At 59.9% G+C, this 17,879-nt stretch overlaps 1 protein-coding gene across 5 annotated transcripts in view; it reads left to right on the top strand.

Moving 5' to 3' along the window:
* The window catches only part of folr (folate receptor), a 55,334-nt gene that overhangs the window by 8,755 nt on the left and 28,700 nt on the right, over window positions 1-17,879 (top strand). The window contains exon 1 of one of the 5 annotated variants that reach the window (XM_072477480.1): window positions 4,394-4,524. The exons of 3 other annotated variants lie outside the window; for them this stretch is intronic. The gene's annotated coding sequence lies outside the window, so the exon portion shown is untranslated. Of the gene's footprint in view, window positions 1-4,393; window positions 4,525-17,350; window positions 17,476-17,879 lie in introns of those variants that run through there. One more of the 5 variants, XM_072477479.1, reaches the window with a different exon arrangement.

Raw genomic sequence — 17,879 nt, 5'->3', positions numbered from 1 at the left:
GGTCTCTGAGTGTCCGGTCTCTGAGTGTCCGGTCTCTGAGTGTCCGGTCTCTGAGTGTCCGGTCTCTGAGTGTCCGGTCTCTGAGTGTCCGGTCTCTGAGTGTCCGGTCTCTGAGTGTCCGGTCTCTGAGTGTCCGGTCTCTGAGTGTCCGGTCTCTGAGTGTCCGGTCTCTGAGTGTCCGGTCTCTGAGTGTCCGGTCTCTGAGTGTCCGGTCTCTGAGTGTCCGGTCTCTGAGTGTCCGGTCTCTGAGTGTCCGGTCTCTGAGTGTCCGGTCTCTGAGTGTCCGGTCTCTGAGTGTCCGGTCTCTGAGTGTCCGGTCTCTGAGTGTCCGGTCTCTGAGTGTCCGGTCTCTGAGTGTCCGGTCTCTGAGTGTCCGGTCTCTGAGTGTCCGGTCTCTGAGTGTCCGGTCTCTGAGTGTCCGGTCTCTGAGTGTCCGGTCTCTGAGTGTCCGGTCTCTGAGTGTCCGGTCTCTGAGTGTCCGGTCTCTGAGTGTCCGGTCTCTGAGTGTCCGGTCTCTGAGTGTCCGGTCTCTGAGTGTCCGGTCTCTGAGTGTCCGGTCTCTGAGTGTCCGGTCTCTGAGTGTCCGGTCTCTGAGTGTCCGGTCTCTGAGTGTCCGGTCTCTGAGTGTCCGGTCTCTGAGTGTCCGGTCTCTGAGTGTCCGGTCTCTGAGTGTCCGGTCTCTGAGTGTCCGGTCTCTGAGTGTCCGGTCTCTGAGTGTCCGGTCTCTGAGTGTCCGGTCTCTGAGTGTCCGGTCTCGGAGCTCGGGACAGTGTGGGGTCTCTGAGTGTGGGGGAGAGGAGCTCGGGACAGTGTGGGGTCTCTGAGTGTGGGGGAGAGGAGCTCGGGACAGTGTGGGGTCTCTGAGTGTGGGGGAGAGGAGCTCGGGACAGTGTGGGGTCTCTGAGTGTGGGGGAGAGGAGCTCGGGACAGTGTGGGGTCTCTGAGTGTCGGGGCGAGGGACCCGATACGAATGGAAGAAATGTGTCTAAATAAGGATAAAGGAAAACTGAGCTTCGACTTTCACTTTGCTGGTACTCATGAGTCAAGATTTATGTTGAACCAACATTAATTCTTATTGACCATACTAATAAATATTAGGAGTCTGGGACAATTAAATCTTGTTGAATTTGCAGCCATGGTGACCACTTCAGAACTGGGGATTTTCAGAGTAAATAGGCCACGCCTGGCAATGTTTGCAGACAAACAACCGAAGAATTGTCACACTCTTTCTTCGCTAACATTTCCCCCCACCCCATTCTGATTATTCCTCTTTGCTCCCCCTCCCTCTTGGCGCTGTTCCCCTCCCTCTGGGCTCTGTTCCCCTCCCTCTGGGCTCTGTTCCCCTCCCTCTGGGCTCTGTTCCCCTCCCTCTGGGCTCTGTTCCCCTCCCTCTGGGCTCTGTTCCCCTCCCTCTGGGCTCTGTTCCCCTCCCTCTGGGCTCTGTTCCCCTCCCTCTGGGCTCTGTTCCCCTCCCTCTGGGCTCTGTTCCCCTCCCTCTGGGCTCTGTTCCCCTCCCTCTGGGCTCTGTTCCCCTCCCTCTGGGCTCTGTTCCCCTCCCTCTGGGCTCTGTTCCCCTCCCTCTGGGCTCTGTTCCCCTCCCTCTGGGCTCTGTTCCCCTCCCTCTGGGCTCTGTTCCCCTCCCTCTGGGCTCTGTTCCCCTCCCTCTGGGCTCTGTTCCCCTCCCTCTGGGCTCTGTTCCCCTCCCTCTGGGCTCTGTTCCCCTCCCTCTGGGCTCTGTTCCCCTCCCTCTGGGCTCTGTTCCCCTCCCTCTGGGCTCTGTTCCCCTCCCTCTGGGCTCTGTTCCCCTCCCTCTGGGCTCTGTTCCCCTCCCTCTGGGCTCTGTGCCCCTCCCTCTGGGCTCTGTGCCCCTCCCTCTGGGCTCTGTGCCCCTCCCTCTGGGCTCTGTGCCCCTCCCTCTGGGCTCTGTGCCCCTCCCTCTGGGCTCTGTGCCCCTCCCTCTGGGCTCTGTGCCCCTCCCTCTGGGCTCTGTGCCCCTCCCTCTGGGCTCTGTGCCCTCCCTCTGGGCTCTGTGCCCCTCCCTCTGGGCTCTGTGCCCCTCCCTCTGGGCTCTGTGCCCCTCCCTCTGGGCTCTGAGCCCCTCCCTCTGGGCTCTGAGCCCCTCCCTCTGGGCTCTGAGCCCCTCCCTCTGGGCTCTGAGCCCCTCCCTCTGGGCTCTGAGCCCCTCCCTCTGGGCTCTGAGCCCCTCCCTCGGGGCTCTGAGCCCCTCCCTCGGGGCTCTGAGCCCCTCCCTCGGGGCTCTGAGCCCCTCCCTCGGGGCTCTGAGCCCCTCCCTCGGGGCTCTGAGCCCCTCCCTCGGGGCTCTGAGCCCCTCCCTCTGGGCTCTGAGCCCCTCCCTCGGGGCTCTGAGCCCCTCCCTCGGGGCTCTGAGCCCCTCCCCCGGGGCTCTGTAGCCCCTCCCCCCCCGGGGCTCTGTAGCCCCTCCCCCGGGGCTCTGTAGCCCCTCCCCCGGGGCTCTGTAGCCCCTCCCCCGGGGCTCTGTAGCCCCTCCCCCGGGGCTCTGTAGCCCCTCCCCCGGGGCTCTGTAGCCCCTCCCCCGGGGCTCTGTAGCCCCTCCCCCGGGGCTCTGTAGCCCCTCCCCCGGGGCTCTGTAGCCCCTCCCCCGGGGCTCTGTAGCCCCTCCCCCGGGGCTCTGTAGCCCCTCCCCCGGGGCTCTGTAGCCCCTCCCCCGGGGCTCCGTAGCCCCTCCCCCGGGGCTCCGTAGCCCCTCCCCCGGGGCTCCGTAGCCCCTCCCCCGGGGCTCCGTAGCCCCTCCCCCGGGGCTCTGTAGCCCCTCCCCCGGGGCTCCGTAGCCCCTCCCCCGGGGCTCCGTAGCCCCTCCCCCGGGGCTCTGTAGCCCCTCCCCCGGGGCTCTGTTTCCCCTCCCCCGGGGCTCTGTTTCCCCTCCCCCGGGGCTCTGTTTCCCCTCCCCCGGGGCTCTGTTCCCCTCCCTCTGGGCTCTGTGCCCCTCCCTCTGGGCTCTGTTCCCCTCCAGGCAGAAACAGGAATGCCAAATTTCAAAGGGAACAACAGTTTATTCTGCATGAGAAGAGGGAGTGCTGATTGGTTGGCAAGTGGACTCTGATTGTTAGAGGCGTTGTCATGGTAAATGCACCAGGGTACAGTCAACTGTGAAACTTTTGTTTAAATTCAAATCAGCGTGTTGACTCTGGTCAAGGCACTCCCCTGGAAAATGCACCTTGGCTGTTCCCCAGGCTTTGACTTGTGCAGTGAGTTATTGTTCCCTTTGAGATTTGGTATTCTTGCGAGTGTGTCCTGATAGGTGCAAGACGGAAAGCTTGAACAGCATGCCTTTCTTTTTACACCAAAAGTCAAATAGTGGCCGCAATTTAAAAAAAAAAAACAGATTGTTTTGGGCCCAGAGAGCGGGGTGTTTCTTTGGGGAAATTCCGCAAGGAATGCCCCACCGAGGCAGCACGTAGCTTAATTTCCTGCAGGAAGAGTTTGGGGAGCCATGATAAAATACAGCCCTGATCTCTGTATCACCCTCCGGATGTCTCCAACCTACCAATCAGGGGGCCCTTGAGCATCCCTCAACGCACCTCATAAGGGCAGGGCACCCCCTGGGCATGATCCCTGACATGGGCAGCCTGGTGCTGCCAGGGTGCGTTCCACGTTAGTAGAAACCAGTGCTAAATGGCTCCACGGTGTGGTCTCCCAGGCGCGTGCGTCCGATCCCGGGCCTTGGCTAACTCCGATTATAGACATATTTAAATGAAGCTAAATGCATACTTTAATATGCAAATCCTCACCCTGCCCTGTGAGGGCGAGACCCAGATCGCGACGACTCTCACGATCTCATTTGAGTGGCGTAAATCCCGTGAGAGGCCTCTAGTGGGATTTAACGGCCTCGCTGAGTCGGGAGTGACGAGGCTGTTCGATATTGCCCAGTGCCTTTTTTTCTTTTTAAATAAATCTAAAATATCCAATTCTTTTTTTCCCCCAATTATGGGGCAATTTAGCTTCCACCAACACCCCGACTCCGTCCCTCCTCACCACCCTCTTTTCCCCTCTCTCCCCACCAACCCCCTTCCTTTCCCTTCTGTTGGTACAGAGATGAGGGTATCTGGACTCTGCAGCGCAAAGTGTCGTGCTTGTACCATTTGTGAATCCAAGGAACAGGAGTCTACACTCTGAGCTCAGTCTATCTTTCTATAACCATTTATTGCATCATGCATCTCTCCCACATTCTTTTATTTTCTTGTTGCGTGCTCCCTCGCTCACATACTCCCCCGCTCATATCCTCCCCAGGCCCTTGCTGTATCCTCTCTGGTTACTGATGTATTGAAGTTTGGACCTCCTGTTAAAGTCCAGCGAGTTTCTGTTGTGTCAGGTGTTAGCCTGGACTGAGGCTGAGATTTATGAGTTGGCTGGGCCCCGGTGAAGGCGAGGTGCTGGAGAAGTACAGGCCAACTCCCTGCTCCAAGAAAGAGTTATCGTGTCTCCCAGAGATCTCTGCAGCCATCAATAAATTCCTTTCCCTAGTTAGGAGCTTTAATGGACTGGGTGAGTGAGATAAGATAAGTGTTGTTGTGAGGGTTGTTTTGTATCCGAGTTGGGTTGTGGTGTTCAAGGTTCTTGTTGTATCGAAGGCTGCTAGAAGACTGAGCAGATGGGAATGTTTCCCGTTTAATTTAAAAAATCTCTTCGAAATCTCACTCAGAAAGGATTTGGATGCTGGTGATGCAGCCAGATAGGATGCTTTCTATGGTGCATCGTACCAATTTTTGCAGATGCACCATAGCATCCTATCTGGCTGCATCGCTGCCTGGTATGGCAACTGCTTGGCCCAGGACCGCAAGAAACTGCAGAGAGTCGTGAACACCGCCCAGTCCACCACACGAACCTACCTCCCATCCATTGACTCTGTCTACACCTCCCGCTGCCTGGGGAAAGCGGGCAGCATAATCAAAGACCCCTCCTGGGCGGCAAGGCGGCGCATTGGTTAGCACTTCTGCCTCAACGCTGAGGACCCACGTTCGATCCCGACCTCGCGTCACTGTGTGGAGTTTGCACATTCTTCCCCTGTCTGCGTGGGTCTAATAATAATAATCGCTTATTGCCACAAGTAGGCTTCAATGAAGTTACTGTCCACAACCCAAAGATGTGCAGGGTAGGTGAATTGGCCATGCTGAATTGCCCCTTGGAAAAATAAAAGAATTGCGTACTCTAAATTTGAAAAAAATGACCCCTCCCACCCGGGTTACTCTCTCTCCCATCGGGCAGGAGTTACAAAAGTCAGAGAACTCGCACTAACAGGTTTGAACGATAGCTGCTTCCCTGCTGTTACCAGACTCCTAAATGACCCTCTTATAGTTGAGCTGATCTCTCTACAAATCTTCTCTACTGCCCAGCAGCACACTGTACGCTTCACCCGATGCCTGTGTCTCTGTGTTTACATTGTGTATTTATGCAGGTCCTACGTTTTTTCATGTATGTAACGATCCATCTGGCCTGTACATAGAACAATACTTTTCCCTGTACCTCGGTACACGTGACAATAAATGAAATCCAATTCAATATGGAACTTGGAAAACTGAGATCAGTCGAATGTTTTTCTTTTGCCAGTGTATTAATGGATAGGGAGTGAAAGTGGGCGTTGAGGTATGGAATTGAGAAGCAGACCCACTGTGTTCCGAGCACAGTCTAGCCAGCGGTGGGGCCCCGGGGGCCACATGTGGCCCTTCTGAGTGCAGCCAATGAGACATTTTTTTGACCGTTGCCCATGCGCAGAACAAAGAAATGTACAGCACAGGAACAGGCCCTTCGGCCCTCCAAGCCCGTGCCGACCATACTGCCCGACTAAACTACAATCTTCTACACTTCCGGGGTCCGTATCCCTCTATTCCCATCCTATTCATGTATTTGTCAAGATGCCCCTTATACGACACTATCGTCCCTGCTTCCACCACCTCCTCCGGTAGCGAGTTCCAGGCACCCACTACCCTCTGTGTAAAAAAAAAAAAAAAAAAAAAAAAAAAAAAACTTCCCTCGTACATCTCTCAACTTTGCCCTTCGCACCTTAAACCTATGTCCCCTAGTAATTGACTCTTCCACCCTGGGAAAAAGCTTCTGACTATGCCCCTATCAGGTCCTCTATCAGGTCGCCCCTCAACCTCCGTTGTTCCAGTGAGACCAAACCGAGTTTATCTAACCTCTCCTCATAGCTAATGCCCTTCACACCAGGCAACATTCTGGTAAATCTCTTCTGCACCCTCTCTAAAGCCTCCACATCCTTCTGGTAGTGTGGCGACTAGAATTGAACACTATACTCCAAGTGTGGCCTAACTGAGGTTCTATACAGCTGCAGCAGGCCTTGCCAATTTTTATACTCAATACCCCGGCCAATGAAAGCAAGCATGCTGTATCCCTTTTTAAAAATAAAAATAAATAAATTTAGAGCTCGCAATTCATTTTTTTTTTCCAATTAAGGGGCAATTTAGCGTACCCTGCACATCTTTGGGGCGAAACCCACGCAAACACCATGTGCAAACTCCACACGGACAGTGACCCAGAGCCGGGATCGAACCTGGGACCTCGCCGTGAGGCAGCAGGGCTAACCACCGCCACCGTGCTGCCCCCGCCATATGCCTTCTTGACTACCTTCTCCACCAGCCGTGCCACTTTCAGTGACCCGTGGACCAGTACACCCAGATCCCTTTGCCTGTCGATACTCTTAAGGGGCCTGTCATTTACTGTATATTTCCCACCTGTAATAGACCTTTCAAAATGCATTACCTCACATTTGTCCGGATGAAACTCCATCTGCCATCTCTCCGCCCAGGTCTCCAACCGATCCGTATCCTGCTGAATCCTCCGACAATCCTCATCGCTATCCCACATTCTACTCGTTTCCATCCACGTAGCTTTTCCCTTCAGGTCGGTGTGACTGAAGTGATTCGCATGTAAAGCAAGGGCAAGTGAAGCGAGGGTGAGTGAAGTGAGGTGCGTGCTGATCGCCCACAACATTGACCCCGACAGCGACGTCTCGCCAGAGGGTGGTGAATTTGTGGAATTCGCTGCCCCACATTGCGATGGAATCTGAGTCATTAAATGGTTTCAGGAGGGAGATGGATATATATCTGTTTCTAAGAAAAATAGGTTAAAGGGATATGGGCAACAGGTGGGGAGGTGGATTTGAGACCAGGAAGAGATCTGCAATGGTCTGATTGAATGGCGGAGCAGGGCTCGAAAGGCTGAATTGCTGGCCTCTGCTCCTAATCCCTATGTTCCTCCCTCCATGTCCAAAGAGTAAATATTTCTTTTGTTTTTAGCATTTGAAGTTAGCATTGTGGATAGCACAATTGCTTCACAGCTCCAGGGTCCCAGGTTCGATTCCCGGCTTGGGTCACTGTCTGTGCGGAGTCTGCACGTCCTCCCGGTGTCTGCGTGGGTTTCCTACGGGTGCTCCGGTTTCCTCCCACAGTCCAAAGATGTGCAGGTTAGGTGGATTGGCCATGCGAAATTGCCCTTAGTGTCCAAAATTGCCCTTAGTGTTGGGTGGGGTTACTGGGTTATGGGGATAGGGTGGAAGTGTTGACCTTGGGTAGGGTGCTCTTTCCAAGAGCCGGTGCAGACTCGATGGGCGGAAAGGCCACCTGCAATGTAAATTCTATGATAATCTATGATTAATATATAACTGATTAAGCATTTTCTATAACTCGGGTCAGTACAGAGGGGCGGGGGTCAGTAAAGAGGGGTCAGGGCACTGTCATGGGGTCAGTACAGAGGGGGCGGGGCACTGTCCCGGGGTCAGTGCAGTGGGGGCGGGGCACTGTCCCGGGGTCAGTACAGTGGGGACGGGGCACTGTCACGGGTTAGTACAGAGGGGGCGGGGCACTGACACGGGGTCAGTACAGAGGGGGCGGGGCACTGTCACGGGGTCAGTACCGAGGGGGCGGAGCACTGTAGCGGGGTCAGTACAGAGGGGGCGGGGCACTGTCACGGGGCCAGTACAGAGGGGGTGGGGCACTGACGCGGGGTCAGTACGGAGGGTGCGGGGCACTGTCGCGGGGTCAGTACGGAGGGGGCGGGGCACTGTCGCGGGGTCAGTACGGAGGGGGCGGGGCACTGTCGCGGGGTCAGTACAGAGTGGGCGTGGCACTGACTCTGGGTCAGTGCAGAGTGGGCGGGGCACTGTCGCAGGGTCAGTATAGAGGGGGAGGGGCACTGTCACGGGGTCAGCGCAGAGGGGGCGGGGCACTGTCACGGGGTCAGTGCATAGGGGGCGGGGCACTGTTGCAGGGTCAGTACAGAGGGGGCGGGGCACTGTGGCGTGGTCAGTGCAGAGGGGGCGGGCACTGTCCCGGGGTCAGTGCAGAGGGGGCGGGGCACTGTCCCGGGGTCAGTACAGAGGGGGCGGGGCACTAGCGCGGGGTCAGTATAGAGGGGGCGGGGCACTGTTGCGGGGTCAGTACAGAGGGGGCGGGGCAGTGCGCGGGGTCAGTACAGAGGGGACGGGGCACTGTCACAGGGTCAGTACAGGGGGGGGGCACTGTCGCGGGGTCAGTACGGAGGGGGCGGGGCACTGTCGCGGGGTCAGTACGGAGGGGGCGGGGCACTGTCGCGGGGTCAGTACAGAGGGGGCGGGGCACTGACACGGGGCCAGTACAGAGGGGGCGGGGCACTGTCGCGGGGTCAGTACGGAGGGGGCGGGGCACTGTCGCGGGGTCAGTACAGAGGGGGCGGGCACTGTCACGGGGTCAGTGCAGAGGGGGCGTGGCACTGACTCGGTCAGTGCAGAGTGGGCGGGGCACTGTCGCAGGGTCAGTATAGAGGGGGAGGGGCACTGTCACGGGGTCAGTATAGAGGGGGCGGGGCACTGTCACGGGGTCAGTGCAGAGGGGGCGGGGCACTGTCATGGGGTCAGTACAGAGGGGCCAGGGCACTGTCGCAGGGTTTGTGCATAGGGGGCGGGGCACTGTCGCGGGGTCAGTGCATAGGGGGCGGGGCACTGTTGCAGGGTCAGTACAGAGGGGGCGGGGCACTGTCGCGGGGTCAGTGCAGAGGGGGCGGGCACTGTCACGGGGTCAGTACAGGGGGGCGGGGCACTGTCACGGGGTCAGTACAGTGGGGGCGGGGCACTGACTCTGGGTCAGTGCAGAGTGGGCGGGGCACTGTCGCAGGGTCAGTATAGAGGGGGAGGGGCACTGTCACGGGGTCAGTATAGAGGGGGCAGGGCACTGTCACGGGGTCAGCGCAGAGGGGGTGGGGCACTGTCATGGGGTCAATACAGAGGGGCCAGGGCACTGTCACGGGGTCAGTACAGAGGGGGCGGGGCACTGTCGCGGGGTCAGTACAGAGGGGGCGGGGCACTGTCGCGGGGTCAGTGCAAGGTTGCGGGGCACTGTTGCAGGGTCAGTACAGAGGGGGCGGGGCACTGTCGCGGGGTCAGTGCAGTGGGGGCGGGGCACTGTCCCGGGGTCAGTACAGTGGGGGCGGGGCACTGTCAAGGGGTCAGTACAGAGGGGGCGGGGCACTGTCACAGGGTCAGTAGAGGGGGCGGGGCACTGTCATGGGGTTAGTACAGAGGGGGCGGGGCACTGTCAGGGGTCAGTACAGAGGGGGCGGGGCACTGTCACGGGGTCAGGACAGTGGGGGCGGGGCACTGTCACGGGGTTAGTACAGAAGGGGCGGAGCACTGTCACGGGGTCAATATAGAGGGGCGGGGCATTGTCGCAGGGTCAGTAGAGGGGGCGTGGCACTGTCACGGGGTCAGCGCAGAAGGGGCGGGGCTCTGTCACTGGGTCAGTGCAGAGGGGGTGGGGCACTGTCACGGGGTCAGTACAGAGGGGGCGGGGCACTGTCACGTGGTCAGTACAGAGGGGGCGGGGCACTGTCACGGGGTCAGTACAGAGGGAGCGGAGCACTGTCGTGGGGTCAGTAAAGAGGGGGCGGGGCACTGACGCGGGGTCAATACAGAGGGGGCGGGGCACTGACGCGGGGTCAGTACAGAGGGGGCGGGGCACTGTCGCGGGGTCAGTACAGAGGGGGCGGGGCACTGTCACGGGGTCAGTACAGAGGGGGCGGGGCACTGTCACGGGGTCAGTACAGAGGGGGCGGGGCACTGTCACGGGGTCAGTACAGAGGGGGCGGGGCACTGTCACGGGGTCAGTACAGAGGGGGCGGGGCACTGTCACGGTGTCAGTAGAGGGGGCGGGGCACTCACGGGTTCAGTACAGAGGGGGCGGGGCTCTGTCACGGGTTCAGTACAGAGGGGTCAGGGCACTGTCACGGGGTCAGTACAGAGGGGGCGGGGCACTGTCACGTGGTCAGTACAGAGGGGGCAGGGCACTGTCACGGGGTCAGTACAGAGGGGGTGGAGCACTGTCGCGGGGTCAGTGCAGAGGGGGTGGGGCACTGTCACGGGGTCAGTGCAGAGGGGGCGGGGCACTGTCACGGGGTCAGTGCCGAGGGGGCGGGGCACTGTCTCGGGGTCAGTACAGAGGGGGCGGAGCACTGTAGCGGGCTCAGTACAGAGGGGGCGGGGCACTGTCACGGGGTCAGTACAGAGGGGGTGGAGCACTGTCGCAGGGTCAGTGCAGAGGGGCGGAGCACTGTCGCGGGGTCAGTACCGAGGGGGCGGAGCACTGTAGCGGGGTCAGTGCAGAGGGGGCGGGGCACTGTCGCGTGGTCAGTACAGAGGGGTCAGGGCACTGTCACGGGGTCACTACAGAGGGGGCGGGGCACTGTCGCGGGGTCAGTACAGAGGGGGCGGGGCACTGTCGCGGGGTCAGTACAGAGGGGGCAGGGCATTGTCGCAGGGTCAGTAGAGGGGGCGGGCACAGTCACGTCAGTACAGAGTGGGTGGGGCACTGTCGTAGGGTCAGTAGAGGGGGCGGGGCACTGTCGCGGGGTCAGTACAGGGAGTGGGGCACTGTCGCGGGGTCAGTGCAGAGGGTGCGGGGCACTGTCGCGGGGTCAGTATGGAGGGGGCGGGGCACTGTCGCGGGGTGAGTACAGAGGGGGCGGAGCACTGTCATGGGGTCAGTACAGAGGGGGCGGGGCACTGTCATGGGGTCAGTACAGAGGGGTCAGGGCACTGTCACGGGGTCAGTACAGAGGGGGCGGGGCACTGTCACGTGGTCAGTACAGAGGGGGCGGGGCACTGTCACGGGGTCAGTACAGAGGGGGCGGGGCACTGTCACGGGGTCAGTACAGAGGGGGCGGGGCACTGTCACGGTGTCAGTAGAGGGGGCGGGGCACTCACGGGTTCAGTACAGAGGGGGCGGGGCTCTGTCACGGGTTCAGTACAGAGGGGTCAGGGCACTGTCACGGGGTCAGTACAGAGGGGGCGGGGCACTGTCACGTGGTCAGTACAGAGGGGGCAGGGCACTGTCACGGGGTCAGTACAGAGGGGGTGGAGCACTGTCGCGGGGTCAGTGCAGAGGGGGTGGGGCACTGTCACGGGGTCAGTGCAGAGGGGGCGGGGCACTGTCACGGGGTCAGTGCCGAGGGGGCGGGGCACTGTCACGGGGTCAGTACAGAGGGGGCGGAGCACTGTCTCGGGGTCAGTACAGAGGGGGCGGAGCACTGTCACGGGGTCAGTGCCGAGGGGGCGGGGCACTGTCTCGGGGTCAGTACAGAGGGGGCGGAGCACTGTAGCGGGATCAGTACAGAGGGGGCGGGGCACTGTCACGGGGTCAGTACAGAGGGGGTGGAGCACTGTCGCAGGGTCAGTGCAGAGGGGCGGAGCACTGTCGCGGGGTCAGTACCGAGGGGGCGGAGCACTGTAGCGGGGTCAGTGCAGAGGGGGCGGGGCACTGTCGCGTGGTCAGTACAGAGGGGTCAGGGCACTGTCACGGGGTCACTACAGAGGGGGCGGGGCACTGTCGCGGGGTCAGTACAGAGGGGGCGGGGCACTGTCGCGGGGTCAGTACAGAGGGGGCAGGGCATTGTCGCAGGGTCAGTAGAGGGGGCGGGCACAGTCACGTCAGTACAGAGTGGGTGGGGCACTGTCGTAGGGTCAGTAGAGGGGGCGGGGCACTGTCGCGGGGTCAGTACAGGGAGTGGGGCACTGTCGCGGGGTCAGTGCAGAGGGTGCGGGGCACTGTCGCGGGGTCAGTATGGAGGGGGCGGGGCACTGTCGCGGGGTGAGTACAGAGGGGGCGGAGCACTGTCATGGGGTCAGTACAGAGGGGGCGGGGCACTGTCATGGGGTCAGTGCAGAGTGGGCGGGGCACTGACTCTGGGTCAGTGCAGAGTGGGCGGGGCACTGTTGTAGGGTCAGTATAGAGGGGAAGGGGCACTGTCACGGGGTCAGTATAGAGGGGGCGGGGCACTGTCACGGGGTCAGCGTGGAGTGGGCGGGGCACTGTCATGGGGTCAGTACAGAGGGGCCAGGGCACTGTCGCGGGGTCAGTGCATAGGGGGCGGGGCACTGTTGCAGGGTCAGCACAGAGGGGGCGGGGCACTATCGCGGGGTCAGTGCAGAGGGGGCGGGCACTGTCACGGGATCAGTGCAGTGGGGGCGGAGCACTGTCCCGGGGTCAGTACAGAGGGGGCGGGGCGCTATCGCGGGGTCAGTACAGAGGGGGCGGTGCACTGTTGCGGGGTCAGTACAGAGGGGGCGTGGCAGTGCGCGGGGTCAGTACAGAGGGGGCGGGACACTGACACGGGGCCAGTACAGAGGGGGCGGGGCACTGTCGCGGGGTCAGTACAGAGGGGGCGGGGCATTGTCGCAGGGTCAGTAGAGGGGACGGGGCACAGTCACGGGGTCAGTACAGAGTGGGTGGGGCACTGTCGCAGGGTCAGTAGAGGGGGCGGGGCACTGTCATGGGGCCAGTACAGAGGGGGCGGGGCACTGTCGCGGTGTCAGTACAGAGGGGGCGGGGCATTGTCGCGGGGGTCAGTGCAGAGGGGTCAGGGCACTGTTGCGGGGGTCAGTAGAGAGGGGGCGGGCACTGTCGCGGGGTCAGTGCAGAGGGGGCAGGGCACTGTCACGGGGTCAGTACAGAGGGGGCGGGGTCAGTACAGAGGGGGCGGGGCACTGTCACAGGGTCAGTACAGAGGGGGCGGGGCACTGTCCCGTGGTCAGTACAGAGGGGGCGGGGCACTATCCCGGGGTCAGTACAGAGGGGCGGGGCACTGTCGCAGGGTCAGTAGAGGGGGCGGGGCACTGTCATGGGGCCAGTACAGAGGGGGCGGGGCACTGTCGCGGTGTCAGTACAGAGGGGGCGGGGCATTGTCGCGGGGGTCAGTGCAGAGGGGTCAGGGCACTGTTGCGGGGGTCAGTAGAGAGGGGGCGGGCACTGTCGCGGGGTCAGTGCAGAGGGGGCAGGGCACTGTCACGGGGTCAGTACAGAGGGGGCGGGGTCAGTACAGAGGGGGCGGGGCACTGTCACAGGGTCAGTACAGAGGGGGCGGGGCACTGTCCCGTGGTCAGTACAGAGGGGGCGGGGCACTATCCCGGGGTCAGTACAGAGGGGCGGGGCACTGTCACGGGGTCAGTACCGAGGGGGCGGAGCACTGTAGCGGGGTCACGACAGAGGGGGCGGGGCACTTTCACAGGGTCAGTACCGAGGGGGCGGGACACTGCCGCGTGGTCAGTGCTGAGGGGGTGGGGCACTGTCGCGGGCGTCAGTACAGAGGGGTCAGGGCACTGTCACGGGGTCACTACAGAGGGGGCGGGGCACTGTCACGGGGTCAGGGCACTGTTACGGGGTCACTACAGAGGGGGCGGGGCACTGTCACGGGGTCCGTACAGAGGGGGCGGGGCACTGTCACGGGGTCAGTACAGAGGGGACGGGGCACTGTCACGGGGTCCGTACAGAGGGGGTGGGGCACTGTCACGTGGTCAGTACAGAGGGGGCGGGGCACTGTCACGGGGTCCGTACAGAGGGGGTGGGGCACTGTCACATGGTCAGTACAGAGGGGGCGGGCAATGTCGCTGGGGTCAGTACAGAGGGGGCGGGGCACTGCCGCGGGGTCAGTACAGGGGGCGGGGCACTGTCGCGGGGTCAGTACAGAGGGGGCGTGGCACTGTCGCGGGGTCAGTGCAGAGGGGGCGGGGCACTGCCGCGGGGTCAGTACAGGGGGCGTGGCACTGTCGCGGGGTCAGTGCAGAGGGGGCGGGGCACTGTCACGGGGTCAGTACGGAGGGGGCGGGGCACTGTCACGGGGTCAGTACAGAGGGGGCGGGGCACTGTCACGGGGTCATTACAGAGGGGGCGGGGCACTGTCGTGGGGTCAGTACAGAGGAGGCGGGGCACTGTCACAGGGTCAGTACAGAGGGGGCGGGGCACTGTCACGGGGTCAGTACAGAGGGGACGGGGCACTGTCACGGGGGTCAGTACAGAGGGGGCGGGGCACTGACACGGGGGTCAGTAGAGGGGGCGGGGCACCATCACGGGGTCAGTACAGAGGGGGCGGGGCACTGTCACATGATCAGTACAGAGGGGGCGGGCACTGTCGCGGGGGTCAGTACAGAGGGGGCGGAGCACCGTCACGGTGTCAGTACAGAGGGGGCGGGGCACCATCACGGGGTCAGTACAGAGGGGGCGGGCCATTGCGCGGGGTCAGTACAGAAGGGGCGGGGCACTGTCACGGGGTCAGTACAGAAGGGGCGGGGCACTGTCATGGGGTCAGTACAGAGGGGGCGGGGCACTGTCGCGGGGTCAGTACAGAGGGGGCGGGCACTGTCGCGGGGTCAGTACAGAAGGGGCGGGGCACTGTCACGGGGTCAGTACAGAGGGGGCGGGGCACTGTCGCGGGGTCAGTACAGAGGGGGTGGGGCACTGTCGCAGGGTCAGTACAGGAGGCGGGGCACTGTCGTGGGGTCAGTACAGAGGGGGTGGGGCACTGTCGCAGGGTCAGTACAGGAGGCGGGGCACTGTCGTGGGGTCAGTACAGAGGGGGCGGGGCACTGTCGCAGAGTCAGTACAGGAGGCGGGGCACTGTCACGGGGTCAGTACAGAGGGGGTGCGGCACTGTTGCGTGGTCAGTACAGCGGGTTGGGGGGTCGGTACAGAGGGGCTGCGGCACTGTCGCGGGGTCGGTACAGGGGGCGGGGGGCGGTACAGAGGGGGTGCGGCACTGTCGCGGGTTCGGTACAGAGGGCCGGGGGTCGATACAGAGGGGGTGCGGCACTGTCGTGGGGCAGTACAGGGGGCCGGGGGGTCGATACAGAAGGGGAGCGGCACTGTCGTGGGGCAGTACAGGGGGCCGGGGGGTCGATACAGAAGGGGAGCGGCACTGTTGGAGGTGCTGTATTTTTAGATGAGACGCTAATCTGGAGGTCCGTCTGTCCCTCGGACTGATGCAGGGATCTCAGGGCCTCCATTTTGAAGACGAGCAGAGGGTGAATTCTTCCCAGTGTCTTGGGGCCTGTATTTTTCCATCAATCAGCACCATTAAACCAGTTCACCTGGTTATTCACTTATAAGTTTGTACGATCTTGCTGTGTACAAATTGATTAGATTATAACGGTGACTGCTCTTCAGAAAACACTTAATTGGCTTTAAAATACTTTGGGAAATCCCGAGGTTGTGAAAGATGCTGGATAAATGCAAATCTATACGGAACGCTTACCTTCATTGGACGGCGCATCAAGTATAAAAACTGGCAAGTCACGCTACAGTTGTATAGAATCTTGGTACGGCCGCACTTGAAATGAAAATCGCTTATCGTCACAAGTAGGCTTCAAATGAATTACTGTGAAAAGCCCCTAGTCGCCACATTCCGGCGCCTGTTCGGGGAGGCTGGTACGGGAATTGAACCGTGCTGCTGGCCTGCCTTGGTCTGCTTTAAAAATTTTCACTTGGAATATTGCGCACAATGCTGGACACCGCACTACCAGAAGGATGTGGAGGCTTTGCAGAGGGTGCAGAGGAGATTTACCAGGATCCAATTTACCAGGATGTTTCCTGGTCTGGAGGGTGTTAGCTATGTGGAGAGGCTGAATAGATTCGGACTGTTTTCATTAGAAAGACGGAGGTTGAGGGGTGACCTGATAGAGGTCTACAAGATTATGAGGGGCATGGATAGAGTGGATGGGCAGGCGCTCTTTCCCAGGGTGGAGGGCTCAAGTCACCAGGGGGCAGTTTAAGGTCCGTGTGGCGACGTTTAGAGGAGATGTGTGAGGCAGGTTTTTTACGCAGAGGGTGGTGAATGCCTGGAACGCGTTGCCAGGGGAGGTTGTGGAAGCAGATACATTAATGGCGTTCAAAAAGTATCTTGACAAACACATGGATAGGATGGGTATAGAGGGATACGGCACGAGGAAGTGCTGAGGGATTTGGCCAAGGTTGGTATCATGACCGGTACAGGCATGGAGGGCCGAAGGGCCTGTTCCTGTGCTGCATTGCTCTTTGTTCTTTGAATGTTGGAATAACACCAACTTTCAATCATATACCACCTTTAATGTAGTAAAATATCCCAAAGTTGTTCACAGGAGCACCTATCAAAACAAGTCTCTCAATTATCTGTGATGGATAACCAAAAGATTGGTCAGAGTTGGCTTCATGCAGTGTCTTAACCTGTTTCTGTAGAGAATAGAAACCCACGCAGACAGGGCAGCACGGTGGCGCAGTGGATAGCACTGCTGCCTCACGGCGCCGAGGTCCCGGGTTCGATCCCGGCTCTGGGTCACTGTCCGTGTGGAGTTTGCACCTTCTCCCCGTGTTTGCGTGGGTCTCGCCCCCACAACCCGGGTAGGTGGATTCACCACACGAAATTGCCCCTTAAGTGGAAAAAATGAATTGGATACACTAAATTAAAAAAAAAAAAAGAAGCCCATGCAGCTACGGGGAGAACGTGCAGACTCCTCTCCGACTGTCACCTGAGGCCGGAATCGAACCCGGTCCCTGCCGCTGTGAGGCAGCAGTGCTAACCAGTCTGCAACCGTGCCAGCCTGAAGGGGAAGATTTGTACGACCCGTGTACTGTCATGCGGCTTAACTCTACCTTCATTTAATTTAATTTCTGTTCTGCCAATTTGTTGTCTGACGGACGTCTGTTATCTTGATTTTTGTCCCTCCTTTTGGAGTTTTTCTGATCGATTCTCCAGTGAAACACACAACTTTCGTTTATGGGAAACTTTCTAAAGGTATCAAAGCAGCAGAGTACATTGGATTTAAAAATAAAACATAAAAATACTCTACTTATTCAGCGGTGACGGTGATTCTCTGTATATAGTCCAGATTGTGGAGGAGGCTAAGATTGTGGATGAACTAATTTGATTTAAATTGATGGAAAGGACGATGGCTTTTGTACTTTGGATCCCAGGTGCACACCGAGTGCGGTTGTGTTGAGATAAAAAGCTGTTGACAGACACTGGTGGGGAGGAGAGAGTAGATTCCGAAGGCACTGAGGTAGCTTCTTGCTGAGATAGGAGCTCAGTGCGATCGGAGCTCGCTGCTGACTGTGGTAGGAACCCCCGCCGTTGTAGTCTGCTGCCTCCTCACCGAAGTGTCGAGGGAATTTGGTTGCAGATTTTGCGAGGGACTGCAGATATTGCCAGGTCTGTTTGTCATTGTGTCTCCTAATTTTCTGTCATCTTGTTTTGTGTCAAATAACCTGACACCCATTTATTAATGGGGAGGTTTCTCAAGTTGTGACACTGTTCAGGGTGCTTTACTCTGTATCTAATGCCGTGCTGTTCCTGTCCTGGGAGTGTTTGATGGGGACAGTGTAGAGGGAGCTTTACTGTGTATCTAACCCCGTGCTGTGCCTGTCCTGGGAGTGTTTGATGGGGACAGTGTAGAGGGAGCTTTACTCTGTATCTAACCCCGTGCTGTATCTGTCCTGGGAGTGTTTGATGGGGACAGTGTAGAGGGAGCTTTACTCTATCTAACCCCGTGCTGTAACTGTCCTGGGAGTGTTTGATGGGGACAGTGTAGAGGGAGCTTTACTCTGTATCTAACC

This window comes from Scyliorhinus torazame, chromosome 15 (assembly GCF_047496885.1).
Source record: "Scyliorhinus torazame isolate Kashiwa2021f chromosome 15, sScyTor2.1, whole genome shotgun sequence".
Taxonomy (NCBI): Eukaryota; Metazoa; Chordata; class Chondrichthyes; order Carcharhiniformes; family Scyliorhinidae; genus Scyliorhinus; species Scyliorhinus torazame.
This window is presented reverse-complemented; position numbering and strand designations above follow the sequence as displayed.